Source organism: Apium graveolens, chromosome 8 (assembly GCF_009905375.1).
Source record: "Apium graveolens cultivar Ventura chromosome 8, ASM990537v1, whole genome shotgun sequence".
Taxonomy (NCBI): Eukaryota; Viridiplantae; Streptophyta; class Magnoliopsida; order Apiales; family Apiaceae; genus Apium; species Apium graveolens.
Genome location: NC_133654.1, coordinates 249,578,632 through 249,588,560, shown reverse-complemented (window position 1 = coordinate 249,588,560; position 9,929 = coordinate 249,578,632).

The window sequence follows — 9,929 nt, the reverse complement described above, 5'->3', positions numbered from 1 at the left end:
TCCTGTAATGCGTTACAGCCCGACTATCCACATTAAAATTGATTTTCTGGGAGTTTCGTAACTCTGTTTTAGGCGTGCAATATACCGTTGGATTCGTTTTTCCGAGAAGGATCTAATGGAGTGATTAAATTTTAGTTTATATAAAAGTTTTGAACTGTTTATATTTCCGAAAGTGTTTTAAAGCTGTTTTTAGCTGTTTTAACTGCTTTTAAATGCTTCATGTGATACATAGAGATGTATAATGCTTAGACTAATATGATAGATGATGTAACATGTCTACCTTGATGTTTATTCATGTTTATATATGTGATATATGCTTAGTTTATCATGCGATGATAGATTTAGGTGAACTTAAATGAACATAAGGCGTTTGTTAGATAATCTAGTATAGTGAAATTGTTTCATAACCTTAATAATAATATTATGAATACAATCATGAGATTCTTGTGTTTATGAAACACGTAATTGAATATGAATTTTCGATATGAGAGAAAGGATGATTCTGTCAACAACAAATTTCTATCTGTAAGAAAGGGTTATTAAGTGACGCCTCTTGACAATGCTCCACCCGATCTGGGAATCATCTGATTATTAATTATTGATTTAAAATATTTAATTTAAAAGGAAGAATCTCTTTATAATATGATTATGATTGTAACGTAATATAATCCCTCTAAAATTAAATAATATCAAGTAGTAATTGGCCAATGACACAACGGGCTTGTGTCGGTCATAGCCTTCCAACATGATAGAAAAGTAGTTCTTATTTTTGAATCATTGCCGGTTCGTGCTACAGCCGAGGGCTTTGATTTCGAAATAAGAAATACTTGTCTATTACATAGAGATGTGTACATTGAATTAGAATCTAAAGGTCAGTACGTGCCACAGCCGTGGGCCTTTGGGGACTGATTCAATTGTACGGAATGTTGGGTTAGACTTGACTTAGAATATTGAGTTTGTCGTGCCACAGCTGTGACTCAATTATTCAAGAGGCTAAAGTTTGATTAGGAAATAACATTAGATGTAATTGACAAGAGTTTTCTGCCTATTGAACATTACATGGCGTTTCGTGCCACAGCCGGGGTTGTGTAATGGAATGTAGGATCCCTATTCCCACTAGCATTATGAATGCTTAATTTTTCACGTAGGGGGTTGAATAAATTAGGTAAAGTAGTGGGAGCTACTTATGAATAAAGACCCGATTCATATAGTGTTTTAAAATGAAATCGAATATTTGCTAAGTGTTGTTATGTGTTTATCATTTACAGATTTACAATATACATTATGTCTTCTGCACTATCACTCAGGAGCATACTAGATGCTCACAAATTGACTGGTCCTAATTATGCTGACTGGCTTCGAAGCTTGAGAATTGTTCTCAGGATTGAGAAGCTGGAATACGTGATTGACTCACCTAAGCCAACTAAACCTGCTAACGATGCGCATAATGATGAACATGTTGTGTATCGTAAGTGGATAGATGATGCAAATGTTGCTCAATGCATCATGCTAGCTTCCATGAACATTGAGCTACAGAAGCAACATGAGCATATGGATGCTCACACTATCCTCATGCATCTACAAGAGTTGTATGATGTGCAGGGAGGACAGCTCGATATGAGATATCGAAGGAGTTGTTCGGTTGTAGGATGTGTGAGGGATCATCTGTGAATGACCATGTACTTAAGATGATCAATTTGATTGAACGTCTTGGACAACTTGGTTTTGCCATGGATGGAGAGCTGAGCCAAGACTTGGTCTTGCAATCGCTTCCGAGTAAGTTCTCGCAGTTTGTTGTGAACTTTTACATGAATAAGTTGGATGTCAGCCTGCCTGAACTCCACAACATGTTGAAGACTGCGGAATCGAATTTTCCCCCTAAGAAGAGTTCTGTTCTTCTAATTGGTGAAGGTTCCAATCCTAAGAAAAGGAAGAGGAACCCTTCCAAGAAGAAGAAAGTAGGTGAGAAAATGCCGGTTCCACCAAAAGCTGAAGACCCCAAGAGCAAAGTTGTTTGCTTTCACTGTAACAAGGTGGGGCACTGGAAGAGGAACTGCAAGGTATACCTTGCAGAATTGAAGAAGAAGAAGGGTAGTGAGACTACCGCTTCTGATTCAGGTATGTTCATGATAGAAGTGAATATGTCATTAAGCCAAATTTCTACTTGGGTATTAGATACCGCCTATGGTTCTGACATCTGCAATTCATTGCAGGGACTAAGGAGAAGTAGGACTCTTAAAGAAGAGGAGGTGATTCTACTGATGGGAAATGGAGCAAGAGTTGCTGCTGAAGATGTATAATCATTTCATTTACATATGCCTACGGGCAAGACTATTGTTTTTTAAATAATTGTTATTTTGTTCCCTCGATTGTGAGGAATATTATTCCCATGTTAGACTTGGCTGGATTTTCATTTATTATTGAGAATAATGAATGTTCTATTCTTAGAGATAATATTCTTTAAACGTGGTGCTTTAAATAATGGTATGTATATATGTGACATAATTTACTTCAGATTGAACAAACTAATAAAAGAAAAGGGATGATGAAAATCTCACTTCATTGTGGCACTGCAGTCTCCATTTAGTAGACATGGAGAGAGGGCTGCAAATTTGCTAGGAATGGTACACACAGATGTATGTGGACCAATGTCTAAGCAAGCCATGGGTGGATTTTCATACTTCATTACTTTCATAGATGATAGATCTAGATTCGGATATGTGTTTGATGAAACACAAGTCTGAAGCCTTTGAAAAGTTCAAAGAGTATAAGTATGAAGTGGAGAAACAAACCAAACATAGTATTATAATTCTTCGATTAGATCGAGGTGGTGAATACTTGAATGGAGAGTTTCTGGATTATCTCAAAGTAAATGGTATAGTCTCCCAGTGGACGCCTTTAGATTGGTATCTGAAAGGAGAAATTGAACTTTGTTAGACATAGTTCGGTCCATGATGAGCTATGCAAATCTTCCAATATTCCTATGGGGTTACGCATTGGAAACCTCAGCATATTTACTGAATAAGGTGTCTTCCAAATCTGTTCCTCAAACTCCGTATGAGATATGAAAGAAAGGAAACCGAGTCTTAAACACGTTAAGATTTGGGGATGTCCAGCTTATGTCAAATAAGTTGACCCATATAAGCTGGAATATCGATCCCTAAAATGTAGTTTTGTGGGATATCCTAAAGAGACTTTAGGGAATTACTTTTACACCGATCATCGGGTGTTTGTCTCCAGACATGCTACCTTCTTGGAAAAGGAGTTTATCCTTGAAGGAAACAGTGGGAGCAAAATTGAACTTGATGAAGTTCAAGAAGCACAAACTACTACGGATCAAGTGGAAACACCTGTTCTGACTGAACAACCTTCTGTGGAACAGCCCATTCGTAGGTCAGGGAGAGTGTCTCGCCAACCTGAGAGGTAATATGGCCTTGTCATTGAGAATGATGATGAGTTGTCAATCATTGATGATGACGACCCTGTGACCTATAATGAGGGTATGAGTAGTGTTGACTCAGAGAAATGGCATAGTGCCATGAAATCCGGAATAAAATCTATGTATACGGGATACAAAAGAATGATTAGAGCAGATGGCCAGGTGGAGACCTTTAAGGCCAGGCTTTTGGGAAAAGGATTCAAACAAAGGCAATGGATTGACTTTGATGAAACCTTTTACCTGTAGCCCTGTTAAAATCAGTTCGGATTTTGCTTGCGATTGCTACTTACAACGACTATGAGATCTGACAAATAGCCAGATGGTTTTCTTTCCAAGGGAAATGAAAACCTAGTGTGTAAGCTGCTGCGAACCATATGTGGTTTAAAGCAAGCTTCTCGTAGATGGAACATCCGTTTTGATGAGACAATCAAAGAGTTTGGTTTTATGAAAAACGTAGATGAACCATGTGTCTACAAAAGGGTTAGTGGAAGCGCGATAACATTTCTTGTGTTGTATTGAAATAGAATTGACACACATAACAACATAGCAGACCCACTCACAAAACTACTTTATGAAAGTCACTTTGATCGTCATAAAGACATGATGGGTATTAGATACCAGAGTGATTGGCTTTAGTACAAGTGGGAGATTGAAAGGAATATGTCCTAAGTCCAATTATGTATTAGGATTTAGGAATAACTTTTTATGTAATCTGTTTTGATTTCATTGATATTAATAAAAGACTTGTTTTGTTTTTATTACGGGCTCTATCTATTTAAGTGTTTAAATAAGATATATCATAGTTTAGAGTAAAGCTTTTATGGATTATGATGAGATCATAATAGTGAGACCTAAAAGATGATAACTCTAAACTTAAATAGTTCATGATCATAGGATTACTAACTGGTAATTAATAATCCGCAAAGATCGGTACATACTATGCTTGCTTCATTATGAAGGATGTCTGTTCTCATAGACAATTGTGTGGTGACACTATAGCTAGTATGTAGGTGCTTATTATAGAATAATTTCACTGAACATGACTCGCACAGCTGAACAACTGATGGAGTTCACTCACGTGTCAGCAGTTGTTCACATAGTGATAGTTGTACAGGTATCCTTAGACTTGAGGTCATCATAGTCATCTTGTGTACACTGAACTATGCTTTGGTTTAGTTCTTAGTCTCCAGGGACAATTATTAGGGCTCTACTGGGTATAGGAATTTGTACACGAAGATAGTGTATGATCAATAAAGGATCTACCCCTTTCAGTGAAGGAAGCGAATGTTCAAGGCTGATCCACTTATGCTAGTTCAGGAATCTCTGGCCAGAGTGAATGAAATTAGAAAGGAGTTTCTAATTTGCATAGAACTAAGCATAGTAAATGGTAAGCAAGTGATTAAATTAGATAGGCTTGACACGAGATCCATGCCTTGTATTTAATCGGGACATTGTAGGGTAGAAGGAGTTTATTGTACGGTAACTATTCACTGAATAGGTTCTTGGTATTCTAAGCAGTGAATTCATATTATCCGGATAGTCGCGATATGCTGAGAAGTATCCCTCACGATGTAGAATAAATATGATTAATTAATTAATCATATTTAATAAATTAGAGAATTTATATAAATAATGATAAAATAGTTTTATTATTATTTATTTCTACTACCGGCTTAATATTGAACCTACAGGGGTCACACCATAAAAAGAGAATCATTTAATGGTGGAGGAATTAATTAATAATGGCTAATAGTTATTTATTTATGAAATAAATAATTAATTGGCAAATTTAATAATTGATTAAATGAGATTTAATTGATTATAAATTAATTAAGAAAAGTTCTTAATATTATTAATTAAGAATTTAATTTTTGGAAATTAAATCAAGAGAGAGAATTATTTCTAAAGTGTTTAGAAAAAGGATTAATAATTTAAAGGTGTTTTAATTATTAATGAGAATAATAAATGGGTTAATAATAATAATATTTTAGGGGAAAATTTCAGCTGAAAATTTTGCCTATAAATATATTATTATAAACCCTATTTTTATTCAAAACCCATAACCCCAAAATTTTATAAAACCTAATTCTCTCCACCTCCTCCTCCTCCTTAACGTCATTTTCTTGGTGGATACCGGTGGAGTGCTTCACGTTTGAGGAGCAGCTGCTAAGAATCTCTGATCGTTGCTTTGGGATCGCATATTAAAGGTTAGTAATCGATCCCTATGTTTTAATCACGATTTATATGCTTTTATTTGGATTTTGTATGTGTAAAAGTGTTTTACCATGCCTCCGCTGCGATTAAAATCCAACACCTTTCACCTCCAGTAAACTTCTTCCGGAAGCTTCTGTTGTTCCTAGACTTCCTGAATTGCATTCTCCTAAAGCCCTTAACCAGCAATGCAGCCATTTGCATGATATCAGAATCTGTCATGTTCTCATCAGTTTCAAAATCAGTATCATCATCAGGATTTGATGATGAATCATCAGTATCTGATTCTTGCAAATTGTTCTTCTTCCGTACAGCTCCAATACTCTTTTCTTTTGAAGCTTTATCATTTACTTTCATAGCAACAGATTTCTCTTTGTTGCTTTTCCTCTCTCTCCTTTATTGAACCTCCAAATCATGAGTTCTCAGCATGCCATAGACTTCATCCAAAGTAATTACGTCTAGATAATACTGATGTCGTATGATTGAAGTCTGAGTCTCCCATTCTTCACTCAATGCTCTCAAAAATTTGGTGTTTGAATCCTCTCGATCATACACCTTTCCCACCAAAGGCAGATTGTTTAGTAGAGTCAGAAATCTGTCATAGATGTTAGTGAGACTTTTATCAGGCTTGGCCTCAAAGTGTTCATATTCTTGAATCAGAACAGCCCTTATGTTCTTCTTGATGGCCATGGTTCCTTGACATTGAGTTTCAAGAGCATCCCAGATCTCTTTGGCAGTCTTGTAGGCTATAACCCTGTTTGACATCACAGAATCCAGACTGTTATGCAAAATGTTTCTTACCTTTGCATCTTTCAGCACAACTACTTTCTCTTCTGGTGTCCATTCGGTCTTCTTCTTCAGTTGATAATGTCCATTAACCGTAGGAGTTGCAGGCACCAGTTTTGTTGGCATGAAGGGTCCATCATTGATTACGTCTAGATAATCTGGATTTGTAGCTTCCAGGTACATGAGCATCTTCACCTTCCATGTTGGATATTCAGTCTTTTTCAGAATGGGAATTTTAATGCTTTCATACTTGTTCAGAGACATGTTTAGATCGTTTCTGATTGTAAATTTATCAGTGAGCTCTGATACCAATTGTTACCCAGTAAAGATACAATTGATTAGGGGGGGGGGTTGGATACAATTGTATAAATGTTTCGAACAAGTAATAAAATATAACAGTTTTTTATATATCTGATAAAAACTGTTACAAAATCCTCTCAAGAAATACTGATGTTCTTGAGGGCTGCTAGGTCGAATGATCCTCGAGTGTGATTCAACTAAGTGATGACCTAAACTGTGTTTATATACTACACAACTACAACAGATTAATCTAAGATATGCATTATCAAAAACTAACTGAAACTGATACATATCTTAAACTAAACAGATAAAGTCCTATAACTCAGACGTAATAGATATCTGCTCCACATTATAAGGAACAAAACAAATCCTCTAATGCTGACTGTCTTCAAATACTGATGACATACAAATGCTGATGACATACCAAATCCTGACGGTACATCAGATCCTGATGACATCCGAACAGCCAGATGCTGAATTTCTTCTGATAATTGAGAATTCAATATGTAACAAAGTCTCATCCAAGTTGTGGCGCCCCAAAATCCGGGATCAGGGATCTAGGAGGCCACGTCAACCTGGATCTTGTTTAACACTTATCTCATAAAATAATATATAAATACTCACACCTTTATAACCCCACATTTATCAACTCACACACACTTATAGGTTATTGTCTTGGAAACGAACCATGCATTACTAGAGTTTATCGATCCACAAAGTGATAATTATTACAATCCCAAAAGTAATTAAGTCTTACCGCAGAAGTAACCTTTAAGTAAGGTTAGTCCGTCATCCAAATATACGTTTCTTATTTATTATCTTACATAAGTCATACTTGCAAATAAGCCGGGCTAAAAATAACTGAAAACCAATCCAGCTTATTCGGTCTACCTGAGGTACGACACCAAACATCCTACGGAACAACTGACCATTTCCTACCCGTTTCCTGACCGTGACACTAGTACAAAAATGCTCTTCTGCGTCGCCTTTTTAGCGTCGGTTCAATGAAGAACCATCACCTAAACATATTTTAAGCATCGGGTGTATGTTTAACCGACGCTTATAATCAGTGTGCTACACTTTTAGCGTCTCCAGTTCAATCTACCGACGCTTAAAACATTTATATGCGTTGGTTCTCAAAATGCCGACGCTTAAAAGTATATACTGTGTCGGGTCTTCTACAACCGACGCTACAGTTTAGGCTTTATGCGATGGCATTGTTTTAACCGACGCTCCCAGTATTCAAGGAAAACAGGCATCAATCTCGGGGAATTAACTTTTAGATGACAATGCTTTCATTATTTCTTTTACCTTTACTATTTATTAGTCACATATTTTCTCTACTTAATTACCTTTTTTCAATATATATTATTTTCATGATTTGAATTAGGCTAGTATTTTAGTATTTTATATGATGATATTATCTGAAGAGAGACTTCCTAATATATGTGAAATATTTTTTATTTTATAAATTATATCCTACTTCACAATAAATATTTTTTTAAAAAAATAAATTATTTATTTTTTTATATCAAGAAGTAAAATAAACTTATGTTAATTATTAAAAAAGAGTAAGTTAAAATGCTTGATACATATATATTATAAAATATTTAATATACAAATTTAACATATTTATTTTAGTTCAATAGTTATTCTAATTAAAATTCTGTTTTATCTCATTTATAAAAAATAAAACAATCACATTTTTTTAAAAAAAATTATAAAAAATCTCAATGAAAAATCAAATTACACAATACAAACTGAAAAAGTGAAAAAAATGGTATTAAAAAGTGAAGATATGAGTTTCAAAAAAGAAGTAAAGATAGAAGTGAATATCCAAAAAAAAAAAAATCTCAACTCTCACTCTCCGTGGTTGTCGATGCAACTGCCGCTCTAACTCTCTCCCTTCTCATTCTCACTCTCACTTTGACATTCTGACTTGGGTAGTCATTGGGTTAACTCACTTTTTCATGTAATTGATATGTCCGTGCTAATAGAAGTGATTGGGTTCTATTTGATGCTAATTGAAGAGATCGGGTTCACTTTTTTAACTTTATATTTTGTAGGTTCAATTGTGGTGGTTAATTGAAGAGAATGGGTTCTATTGTGTTCACTACTAATTGATTACATCTTTGAGTTTCGTGATCAATTTTGGGTTTCTTTGCTGGTGCTTCTCTGGGTATGTATTTTTTAGTTGAAATTTAATTCTTAAGGTCCCAAAATTATTAATCTCTGGGTACGCTTGTGTGTATCTGCTTTTGTTTCTTTAGAATTGAGGACTCAGTAGTACAACTTTTTAGTTTCAGGTTATATTAATGTTAATTTTAATTTCTAAGAAATGAATAATTAGAATTTACTCTTGCAATAATTGATTTTTAATAAAATTACATGAATTTTTATTGCCATGGGAAAAATATGCATGCTATTCTTTTCAGCATACTTTTGAAAATTAGTAACCAATTATATTCTTAAAAGAAATGCTAACATAATTTTTAAGTCACAATGTGTCTTTGCTAGTTCCATTTATGCAGGTATGTTCCTTCTTTTTTACCACCTCCGATGGCAGTAAAGTCAAAAGATTATGAGAAAAAGGTAATTGTAATTGAAATATGAATATACCTTTTTAGAAAGAGGATTTACAAGATCATATCAAGCAATATTTTGCTTGTATATGATCTTTGCATAAGAAGGACGAGAGGCCGAAAGAAAAAGAGAAAAGGAAATCTCGGAATATTGATAATTTCATGGATGAATTGAAGCATGAGCAAAAAAAGAGGTAATGGCACAACCAAGAGCGTGAACACTGGGGTGATGGTCGTCATACTGAGAAGTGTAAGAAACTACGAATTAATCTCATGTGTACCAGATTATGTCTCCATCCGTGGCCAGTTCAATATTGTATTGCACATCTTTACAGTTTTATTATTTGATTAAATTAAATTGAATATATTACATTTACCAGATGCTATTTATTGGCTATAAGATTTGCCTTTTCACTTACTAACTGAGAAAGCTTAGCTTTCGATGTGGGAAGCTGAAATGATTATAATGAGATTTGACTTGAGAATTTAGTAGATTGTTTCCTCATAGTTATAAATATTTGAACGAGTGAATACAGATTTATATGCATACTCAGCTGTCCAGCAGATTTGATGGGCGGCCTGATGATTTTGATCCAAGTGGTAAGCCTGGC